At 39.5% G+C, this 12354-nt stretch overlaps 1 long non-coding RNA gene across 1 annotated transcript; it reads left to right on the forward strand.

Moving 5' to 3' along the window:
• Positions 1 to 9181: 9181 nt before the first annotated feature.
• On the forward strand, positions 9182 to 12069 carry LOC120526825. The gene is made up of 4 exons (XR_005633177.1): positions 9182 to 9231; positions 9351 to 9386; positions 11834 to 11956; positions 12058 to 12069. It is a non-coding gene; the product is annotated as an uncharacterized LOC120526825 (long non-coding RNA).
• The last annotated feature ends 285 nt before the right edge of the window (positions 12070 to 12354 follow it).

Raw genomic sequence — 12354 nt, forward strand, 5'->3', positions numbered from 1 at the left:
AACATCAATCTGGGAGACTTGATTAAGCTAACGGAAGTCATTATGAAAGCTCCAACTTCTGTCCAGCATTGGGACAAAGACAGTGGGGCTAGACCAGAGACTAAAGCATTCCTGTATCACACCAAAGTCTAATATTTACTTGATCTCATGTTTTGCCTCCATGAATCTGTACAGGATGTTTTGGACCATTACCTCAGTTCTGTTGTGATGTCATGCACTATCAGAGAGGTCCTTTTGGGTGTTTCATTCACAACCTCTGCTTTAAACTCTTGTCACTGCTTGGCTGTTAGATTGATGCTGATGCTTTTCGAGCAAAATGGAATGGGGCCAATCAAACAAAAGGGTCAGGTTCCATTCCCTTGCAAGGTTTCACTGGGTTACATGGTATACCCATTCAGTGGGGCAGTGAATCGGCTGTAGTAGTCAACTGGTCTTTTTCTCTTTTCAATTTTGTAAGGGCCCTGCCAATGTGTCTAGCTTGGAAGATAAGGTGGGAACAAGTACCATGACACAATCACTAGGGTGGAACTCATGGAGGGTCATGCCATAATTGTAACAACGGGCTTGTGCTGATTGCATCTGCATCATAGTCGTTTTTAAACAGTTTTGATTTTAGCTTATCTATTGCATAATTGCTCAATATATTCTAATATATTAGTGGAAGGGAGTGCGTTTTCCTCACAACCTTCCTTTAGGATGTTCAATAATCCGTGGGGTTGACTTCCATATAATAATTTTAAAAAAGCCCATGGATGGGCCCGATAGGTAAACAACACGAGAGCGAGTAATTGATCCCAGGTCCTTCTGTTCTTGCTGATTACCTTGCACAGCATTTGTTTGAAAGTTTAATTGAACTGCTTCACTAGACCATCAGTTTGAGAATGGTATACAGAGGGCTTTAAATGCTTATTCCTGAGTAATTTGGCCACTTTTCTGAACATCTCCAAGGTGAAGCACATCCCTTGGTCTGTTAAGATTTTTTTAGAGATGCCAATATGCACAAAGAAAACTACCAATTCTTGTGCGGTGTTCTTGGAATTAGGTACTCTTAAAGACTTTCAGGAGTGGGTTGTGGTTTTCAGTCTTTATTGTTTGACCAGTCCTGCCCAAGTATCACTGGTATGGTAGGCTGCGCATAACAGCTACCTGAAGCGTGCAAGTGGTGCCTTCATATGTGATGACACAGGAGGCAGACCTGTACCATTGAGTTTCTGCATGTATACAGGTTAGACTAGGTGATTCAGGTTTCCACTATTGCGGAGGCGCATAATGACGAGCAATAATGGAGATGTTGCTGCGGGAATCTATAAGTGCTGTAACTCTGTGCCCTTTAAGTGTGACCACTCCTGTGTATGGAAAGTTTAGGGGTTGGTGAATGCACAGTACCTTCCTCCTTGGGCCTAGCTGCAATCCATCGACTTAATATGATGAAGGCAATTAGGGATTACTAGCCAAAGCCCACCGTACGGCAGTGTAAGAATAGGAATGGAAAACGGTGAGAAAGGAATTCAGTATAACAAAGGCTTAGGAAACCACTGTATAACGAAAATAGCAAGGAGCGAAACCAATGCCAATGGTCGAGAGAGTACCTTCCTGTTGCAGGCTTCGGAAAACATAGACATATATAGATAGACGCCGCATTCACTGTGTTGCCCAGTCGACACGATAAGTCAGCGCGTCCACCCTATTGCAAGTGGTAAAAGTGCCATTTAAACTAATACAGGTAGACGTGTAAACCGGGTTTTCTGTAAACAGTATCATTTACATACAACAGACTTTGCGAATCATTTACATGCAATTATTTATATCCATTTATACACTAATAATGGCAATTATTAAATAATATTATTATTATTTAAATAATTCCTCCCGTATAAGTAACATTTCTTGGACTGCTTTCTTCCATCTCTGAAACATTTCTAGACTTCGTCCTGGTCTTATGCAAAACAGTACTAAAGTATTGTTTAATGCCCGAGTCACCTCACGTATAAATTACTGTAATGCTATTCTATCAATTTATTCAAAATTCTGCTGCCAGTATAATAACCTGCTGTTCTAAATCCACTGAACATAATACACCTATTCTCTCTCAACTTCACTGGATCCCTGTTAACTACAGAATACAATACTAAATACCGCTCTTAACATTTAAAGCTCTACACAACCTCAATGATCTTCTACAGACTGACACTCGTCTCGCTCACTCTGATTCTCATCTGCAACCATACTTTCTGTACCACACATCAAACTCTGTGCTATGGGAGCTCGAGCGTCTCTCATAGTGCTCCTCAACTCGGGAATTCTCTTCTCTCTCATATACATCAGCTCGATTCAATAACACATTTTAAAACTACCCTCAAAACTTATCTTTTCAAACTGGCATACCAATTGTGAATTTTGCACTGTTACTGCCAGTTATCTTTGTTTGCTAATTATTGCTGTTTGTTCGAGAGCGACGGTGGACGCGGAAGTAGGATTAGAGATGGCGGGCGGGGCTTTGTCGTGCGTATCCCATGGTCTTAGACTTAGTGGGCGGGGCTCTCTGTCTTGCGTGCGCTCTTTGTCTTGCTTGCCCTTAGTTAGAGTTGGCGGGTATCTGTCGAGCGTATATCTTGGTCTTAGAGTTGGCGGGCGTGGCTCTCTGTCTTGCTTGCACTCACTGTCTTGCACTCACTGTCTTGCATGCCCTTAGTGAATTATATATATATATAGATATGCACAGCCTCCAAGAACCTGAAACAGCGGAGTAGAGGCATGTGCTACTCCTTAGCTTTTGGACATGGGGTCCATGTCATAACTGATTGGCTCAGGTTTGGAGACACGTAATGTCCAAACCTATTTTTGTGTTCTTGCCTCCTGATGGGCTGGGTGAGGAAGTCGGGGAGGGTGTTGACCAGGATGTCACCAGTGACCTGTGCAGTGATCTTTTTGGAGTTGTTGACATTAGTCTTAGCCAGCCATTTACTTTCCCCCAAATGTTAAATGCTTGCTATGGGTTGAATCTCCACTCCTTACAGAGCCTCGCCTGCTATTCTAGGGATATAATAATAATAATAATAATAATAATACATTTTATTTATACAAGGTGCCTTTCTAAGAACTCAAGGACATCGAACAAACAATAAATTAAAAAAACACATTATAATCAACTTAAAACATCACAAAATACAGAAAATATAAAAATTAAAACCAAACAAAGCCACTGTAATCATAGAGAAAAGCCATTTTAAACAGATGGGTTTTAAGTTTACATTTGAAGGTTGAAAATGATTTGATGTGTTGTGACAGTAGGGGGCGCTATTGCTCCCTTGAACCCTCAGGTACCACGCCAAACACCAGGTAAAAGTCCAATAATTATTATTTATTCTAATAATAATGTGCACCAAGCACCACTAATCCACACTACTACCATACAATAATTCAATAAACAATCAATCCTCCACTCCTCCCAGCAGCTCTGTCACACTTCCTCCCAACTCCAGCTTGTCGTCTGGGAGTTCCCAAAGTTCTTTTATAGTCCATGACCCAGAAGCATTTCTTCTCTGGGTCAACTCCACATCTTCCTTGCTCCTGTGCCCTGGAAGTACTGTGGACTTCCGTCCTCGTGACCCTGAAGTACTTCCGGGGTGGCGTAATCATAAAAGTCCCCAGGTTCTTGGTGAGCTCCCCCAGGCGGCACCCACGGTACCCAACAGGGCTGAAGAGACGGACTCCATGTCCCATGCTGCCCTGCGGGAATTCAAGGAGCCATTTCTATCCAGGGGAGCTGCCATCTAGCATTCCGGGGGATGTAGTGTCCTTTAGAGGCTGTTTTTCCTAGTTGAGGGACGTCCTGTCCGGACTGAAATGTCGGCTGGCCCTCACAGTATCTAACCTCAGTAGGTAGTGAATTCCAGAGCTTGGAAGCAGAATGGCTTAATGCTCTGCTCCTCATGGTGGTTAGACGGGCGAGAGGGACGATCAGATGGATGGAGGAAGAGGATCTAAGGTTATGGGAGGGAATGGCAACATGAAGAAGGTTGGACTGATATGGAGGGATGAAGTTATGAATAGCCTTAAATGTTAACAGCAGAAATTAAACTCATTTTGGAACTTATTTGTGAGCCAATGAAGCTGTTGCAAGACCAGAGTAATATGGTGAATAGATGGAGTTTGAGTAATGATGCGAGCAGCAGAATTCTGGACTAGCTGAAGCTTATGGAGAGATTTATTAGAGAGACCAAAGAGGAGTGAATTGCAATATTCCACACGAGAAGTAACAGGACTGTGAACAATAATGGCAGTGGTATGGGAAGTGAGGGAGGGGCGAATGCGATTAATATTACATAGATGGAAGTAAGCAGACCGGGTGGTGTTATTAATGTGAGATTGGAAAGATAGAGTACTGTCAAGGATGACAACCAGACTCTTGACCTGAGGTGATGGGGAAACAAAGATGTTATCAATAGTAAGTGAAAGATTATCGGCTTTGGATAATGATGATCTTGTACCAATGAGGAAAATCTCAGTTTTGTCACTGTTTAATTTAAGAAAATTTGAGGAAAACCAGGATTTAATTTCAGCAATGCAGTCAATAAGTGAAAATGGTGGAAAAGAAGAGGTGGGTTTACTAGCAAGGTAGAACTGGGTGTCATCAGCATAACAGTGAAAATTAATGTTATATTTACGAAAGATATTGCTAATTGGAAGAAGGTAAATAATAAAAATCCCTGGGGCACACCTGAAGTAACAGCGATGGGTTGGGATGTGAAAGTTTTAAGCTGAATGAACTGAGTGGGGCCTGAGAGGTAGGATCTGAACCAATCCAGTGGAGTGTGGGTAATTCCAATCAAAGATAATCTATTAAGGAGAGTGGTATGACAAATAGTATCAAAGGCCACACTCATATCAAGGAGGATGAGAACAGTAATTAAACCAGAGTCAGCAGCCATAAGAAGGTTGTTGGTAATTTTAACAAGTGCTGTTTCTGTACTGTGAAGGGGGCGAAAACCAGACTGGAACTTTTCATACAGATTATTATGAGATAAAAGGGAGTGAAATTGGATAGCTACTAGAATTTTGGAGATAAAGGGCAAATTAGAAATAGGGTGAAAATTATTGAAGTTATTAGGATCTGCACCAGGTTTTTTCAGTATTGGGGTTATTGCAGCAGTTTTAAAAGTTGAAGGAACATGACCAGTAATGAGAGAAGAGTGCATTATAGCATAAATTAGAAGGACCAGAGATGGGAGGCAGGCTTTAACCAAAACTGTAGGGAGGGGGTCCAGATGACAAGTAGTAGCTTGGACTTGCAGATGAGATCTGAGATTTCTGAGGAAGTGGGAAGCTGGAAAGAGGAAAATGAGTGAATAGGTGAGTGTAGTTCAAAGGAAATACAGAGAGAATCTGGACCCGAGGTGCTGATGTATCCTCTGGATTTTCTCATTAAAAAAGGACATAAGAAAATTACAAAAAGCAGTCGAGTAAAGGTGAGATGGTAAAGAGTCTGTAGGTTGTGTAATATTATTAAGTAATGAAATCAATGACTTGGTGTTACCTTTATTACAAGAAATTAACTGAGTGTAATAGTTGGATTTGGTCTGAGCTATACAGTCATTATAATAAAGTACATGCTTTTTTTGCATCTCTTTGTGAACAAACAGTCCAGTTTTTTTATATAATCTTTCAAGTTGCCTGTCCTTGGCTTTCAGAAGCCGAAGTTCGAGGGACAACACCAGAGCAGCAGATCAAGTCCAAGATATGTCCTTTACAGTGGGTGGGAACATCAGTATCCAAAACTCTCAAGGCAAGATAAAAAGTCTCTAGTGGGAGGGATATTGATATTGTCCATATGTATATATGTATATTCAGTAGACCAAAATTGACAATGGTACTGTTGCATTTGGCAGCGGTGGTAGCCAACCGAGCTAGGCTGTCCAACACGCTGTGGTCAGCATTCCTATCTGTGTTACGTGGAGGGTGCTGAGAGTTAGACCAGAAGGAGCTAATTCCTTTGGAGGTGTCCATTCAGAATCTGCAGTGGGACCCATGATGGATGTATTTCCGGCGAGGGAGAAATATGACATCTGGGTCAAAATGCAGCACAGACAGCGGAGGCAGAGGCTGGTGGAGACACAGTCAAAGAATCTCAGCAGCAGAGTACTGGAGCTTGCCCATCGCAGTTTGGATAGCGAGCAAAAGGAGACACCAAACAAATGTAAACCAGGTGAATATCCAACCAGTCCACATTGTAGGCGAGGCCACAAGCAGCTCAGGTGTCCAGAGAACAAACCAGGTAAGTTTCGTTATGCCATACCTCTGTAAAATCTTGGTTTTTAAGTGATCGTAATCCGTAGTGGTTGCTTATTGAGATCTTAATAAGCCCATTGTGCCTTTCCCTTTAAGAATGGCACTAGTATATGCACCCACTCTTTAAGCTCCCAATGATGATAGACCGCTGTACTTTCAAAAGCTAAACAATATGTCTTAGTGTCATTGTTCGATTGTAGTGGTAACAATGAAGTTATGACTGGTCCTGCTGGATAGCAACACACCTCAGCAAGCTGATTCTGCTGTTCTCCTACCTGGACCATTAGGGCCTGCAGCTTGGCCTCCATGGTCACTATCATAGTTGCAATGTCCTGCTGCTGTGGCATGATCAATTAGCAGTCCTTCCAACTGCACCACTGTAAAGCAAGAACAGACACAGAAAAAGGTTTGGGACATTGACCCCACATAATGAAACTAAATCAAAAAGGATTTAATCTTTTTCCAAAGATAAAGTAAACATCTTTTTAGATGAGATTCTAATAGTGAACTGACTCAAACATGGCCAAACAGCTGGTGATATGGATTCTACACAGGAAGAGATGGGTGCAGGAGGGCAGACAATAAAAGTGATGCCAGATGTGGAATGGCCATCAGTCCTGTTCTGCAGAGGGAAGAGATAAGACATTAGTACATTAGCACTCTGGTTGTAGTACATATAGACAGCAAGTGTCAAAAGAGGTGTGAATTTGATTGATGACTTTAAGCCCCACCCCAAAATATGATATATGAAAATATGAAATATGAAATATATAAAAATATGATTTATGAAAATATAAAAATATGGAAATATAAAAATATGAAAATATAAAAATATAACTTATGTAAATATGAAAATATAAAAATATAATTTATAAGCTATAAACTTAGGACACGTGGGTTTATTTTATAAACACTAGGTTCAAAATTAATATTGTGAAATAAAATATACACTTATCTTGCAGTCATAGCTATGCCTATGTGTAACTTTCTGAAAATATTCACACCCCCGCGCTTATAAACTCACGGCCTCATTTTATAAACATTAGATTCAAAATTAATATTAATTAATTAAATATACACATGTCTTGCCGTGTCATGTCATGTCTTGAATGTGTAAACTTTCTGAAAATATCCATAGACCCGCGCTAAGATATAAACTCATGGCCACATTAGATTCAAAACTAATATTATAAAATTAAATATACACTTATCCTGCGTGCAAAGCCATTATGTACGACTACATAAAAACGCTATAAAATATTCACACAACCGCTCTAAGTTATAAATTAATAGTAAGAAAATAAATATACTGTAATATCCCTTCCCAGATGGGCAAGTGGTAGTAAATTATCAAATAAAAGAACTAATCAATGGTTTTTATTCACTTTCCTTCTTACTTCAACAAGCTGACAACCACAACGTAGTCAGGACAAAGAAAAACACGCACCACTAAAAACCCTACCCTAAAAATGATATGGACGCTCTGCTCTAAGTTATAAGCTCACGACAAGCGTCTTTATTTGATAAGCACGTATCTTTCCTACACAGCCATAACTAAAATGATGTTCACCCCCAGCCACCTCAAACCAAACTAAGATCACGGCTCAGCCATAACTAAAAACGATTTCCACTCCCCCTCTAAGTTATAAGTTCACGACAAGCGTCTTTATTTGATAAGCACTTATCTTTCCTGCACAGCTATAACTGAAATATTCACCCCCTCAAACCAGACTAAGTTGTAAGATCACGACACCGCCATAACTAAAAACAATTTTCACTCACCCCTCTAAGTTATAAACTAATAGTAAGAAAATAAATATACAATTTTCTAAAAATGTTATAAGTTGCATTAGAATCAAAAGCAAGAAAATACATAGCCTCTTTGTAAATTTCACCGGTTCGAAACTAAAAGACATGTTTTTCAATTACTTCGCAGCTAAAAGACTTGTTTTTCAATTACCTCACCCATTGGAATGCACCAAATATGATCGATCATGGCCTGTCTCTTAATTTAATTACCAGGCTGTGACAAGCCAGTGCCTTTCTGATTACATAATAATAATCTAAAATGCTTACCTGCTGTTTTAGGGATCAGCCAGACGTTACAGCAATTATGTCCCCACAGGGAGTAGGCGCCTTTCATGTTATCAATTAACAAAAGTCTTAATCTAATTTAAACGTGTTCTATTTTTTTTTTTAGATCATAAAGTAAAATACTTATTCTCACCTCGAATCAAAGCGATTAAGAATATATACACTCCTTCTGATTTTTTACTAAAATTCTTAACAAGCTTTTCAGCACTGGCTCTGCGAACTTAATCACAACACTTTTTACATTCCTATGGTCTTAAGAACAAAGTTATTAAATGAAATATTTTCCACTAACGACTCTCTTATATTCACAATTATCTTTACAAACTCGCAAGAAAAGTTATTAAAAAGGGTCTCGCGTTCTATATGCCGAGTACAAACCCCGATTTGAACCTTACAGCTCAGATTTGAACCTTACAGCGGTGTGTGTTTGAATGAGTCTTCTTTGCCGCTAGAAAGGGTCACCGCCCCTTAGAGGCGGAACATCAACAACTCTGAACCTGTGAGCTTTCTCACAAACGTCCCGCACTTTTCGCTCCGCCCTTCCAAGGCGTTACGGGTCCCTAGGTGCTGCATAAAGTGTTCTGCTTCGCGGGTGTTACTACAATAACTATTCAAACATTACGAGTGTCTCCAAGAGCTTTCCATAAGGTAGGCGTTTTCGCTTTTTCTTCCGCAATGGCTGACATGGCGAAAAATACTTTTGTGGTTGAGGGTAAGTGTAGATTATCGAAATATATGCCATTAACGCTCGTCTCATCAAACTGTTGAAATGATATTGTTTTATATCCGCTTTCAAATCAGATAGTTCCAGCGACGAAGAGCAATCTCAAAGCAGCCTCTCACTCGGAGGTATGTTTTCTGCTTTTAAATGAAAAAACTGTATCTAGTCGTAACGCCCAGAGTTTATAAATTAATTATTTAATTTAATTAATTATTTTTTATTTTAATTTTTTAATTATTTATTTCAGAAGGCTGTAGTTTCTGGCCGGTTGGCTGTTCAAAAAGTGAGTCAGATCTTCTTTCGGCTGTACTTTTAAATCGAAATGTTGTTTATAAGACCGCGCCGATTTAAAACTTTTAACGTCTTTAAGTATGTACATACTTATTATTTTAATGGTAATGTACATTTCATGCTAATTATAGTAGTTATACAGACTAACCTTTATAAATCAAATGTTGTTTATAAGACCGCGCCGGTTTAAAACTTTTAACGTCTTTAAGTATGTACAAACGTATTACTTTTTAATGTTAATGTACGTCTCATACTAATTACTTTTATTGGAAATGCACAACCTTATAAGAATGTTCTGGCTGATTACTTTTTAATGCAATGGTCTTTAAATAAGTACAAACCTAGGGCCTCATGTATAAACGGTGCGTACGCACAGAAATGTTGCATAAGAACTTTTCCACGTTCAAATCGCGATGTATAAAACCTACACTTGGCGTAAAGCCACGCACTTTTCCACGGTACCTCATGTCTTGTCGTACGCAAGTTCTCCGCTCAGTTTTGCAAACTGGCGGCACCCAGCGTCAAAGCAATGGTACTGTTCTTGTGTTATTACTCATTATTTTCATGACGCGGCTTTATAAATACACAGAAACTAACCGCATATTGTTTATTAGTGTAATGCATCTGATTGTAATTAACTCGTTACAATATAATGGTCCAGGGAACATTTATAGTATTCCAAATACCAGAACTGCTTTAGCGTTGTTACTCTCACTTCTTCTTCTTCTTCTTCTTCTTCTTTCAGCTGCTCCCGTTAGGAGTTGCCACAGCGGTTCATCTTTTTCCATATTCCTCTCACTGCACGACTCGGAGTATTTATATCACTGTATCTGAGTGTGAATCACAGCAGCAGCTGATCGGAAAGAGAATTATCGGTATACAGCTTTAAGGACACGCTACCTCAGCCACTGCAAAATGTTTTAAAGCCTTTCCTGTACAGACCTCGCGGTTTAGAAACAGTTTAATCCCAAGAACTTTAAATGCACTCAATCAATTGCTCCTTGTAGAACGGTTTGTACTTATAAGTACAATCACCCCACTGTAAACTTGCACTACAGTTATAATATCTCACAACCTGAGCCACTTTATAAAGCGCGTATTTACATATGATGACGATATCATTTTTAAGGTGAAATGCAGCAAAATATGTTTGTTAAATTATACACATAAAACTTTAACTTCATTTAAATAATCTATATTCTTCACTGGGAGTGTCGTGAAGGATAGAATAATTAAACATGTACTACGAAGATATTTCAATGTTCTTTAAACGTTTTGAAGAATTGGCGCTAAGCTTACAGATGGCTTAACGTCTATTACAGAGCTGATTGTATGGAGATCGGTTACTTGGGGAAAGAAAAGCAAGGACTCTTGGGGCGGCCACGCCAATATATATTGAATATAAAACAGAAAGAGAAAATAACACAGCTAAAAACGCAGCGACAAATTTCGACAAAAGATAAATGCTTGTCATGAGCACGAGGCTCATGAAACACATGTTTAATAATGTGCTTTAGCTCCTATCATCATGAAAATGACATCACGTATACATTTCAGTATTTTAGTTATTCAGAGAGCTGTAATATCACGAAATGTAATGGACTCTGTGTCCATTTGGAGGAAGAGAGCCAGTTTAAGAAGCAAGTAGTGATTCACACACATAGATCACATACGAGTAGAAGATCAAATACAAAACAATTTACAAACATTTAACGTGCTACTTTAAGTACGATGTAATTTTGAGAAACTGGTTAATTAAATGATTTTAAGATGAAGTTTATAATGTTCTACTAAATGACAAAATAAACTACGTGATTAAAGTGGAAAATTCGAGATTAAAGTTGACATTTCGTGCTTTTTCCCCACCGTGTGCCTTTTTTCTCTGTACCTTAATAAGCTTTCATATGACAGACAGTGGGCTTACAACTCTTCTTTTCACGGCAACTTTGATATGTGACTTCTTTTTTATTTCCGACACTGTGCGATTTTGTGAATGTGAGCTTTCATGTTTCTCCAACACGCTATGCCACTCGATCAACTTCCTTTTGTTGATTATACCACGGTTTATTTGAACAAATAGTATGTTTTTCCTTTGCCTCCACTTGGTATTCGCTGAAATTCTTATATTTTCCCCGTGCTTTTCCCATTGTCTTTTCACAGAAGGCTGCGCTTAAGGGCGATTTATATTGATTTGCATATTCAAATAGGCGTTATTCTGGGAGGATTTGGGGCGTTACAAAATGCGCGTGCATGAGCGTTAGTTTTCACGCTGATCGGGATTTATGTAGCGGAAGAACGTGGAAGTTGGAGTACGCACAGATTCCTGCATCTGGATTTTTCTGTGCGTAAGCACATTTCGGCTTTTGTGCTTACGCCATGTTATAGTGCGAGTTCTACGCACGGCATTATACATGAGGCCCCTAGTCTTTTATATTTTAGAATCGGAGGGTGAACTGTTTGATTCTTTAAATCTGACTAGTTCGCAATTGGAGGATTTAATAGCTGAAACAGATTGTCTTTTTGAGAATAAAAATCCTGCCTCAGCCAAAGAGTCCCCAGAAAGTAAGTATCACTTTCCACTCAGGGCTCGTGTGTGTGTGTGTGTGTGTGTGTGGGGGTGGGGATAGAAAATAAGGCATTGGGGTTAAATATGTACTTTTTAGCAGAATACTCGATGCCCCCAAAGAGCATGTTTTCTTCCAAAGTTTCCAGTCAGCATCTAGAATCGGCGCAAAGGCTCTCGGACAGTCTACTATTGAACATCTCATTCACGCAGCCCGGTAAGATGAACTATTTGTGCGAGTGCGCAACAAATGTTTATTTTTGAAGAAAACTTAGTCTTGCTTGTTTTTTCAGAACCAGCCTCTCCTGGCTTACTGACTCAGATACTCGGGGGTTCACTGCCGTTTGCATCATCACCCGGACTTCTCACCCAAATAATCGGTGAACCTGAAAGATTG

Source organism: Polypterus senegalus, chromosome 3 (assembly GCF_016835505.1).
Source record: "Polypterus senegalus isolate Bchr_013 chromosome 3, ASM1683550v1, whole genome shotgun sequence".
NCBI lineage: Eukaryota > Metazoa > Chordata > Cladistia > Polypteriformes > Polypteridae > Polypterus > Polypterus senegalus.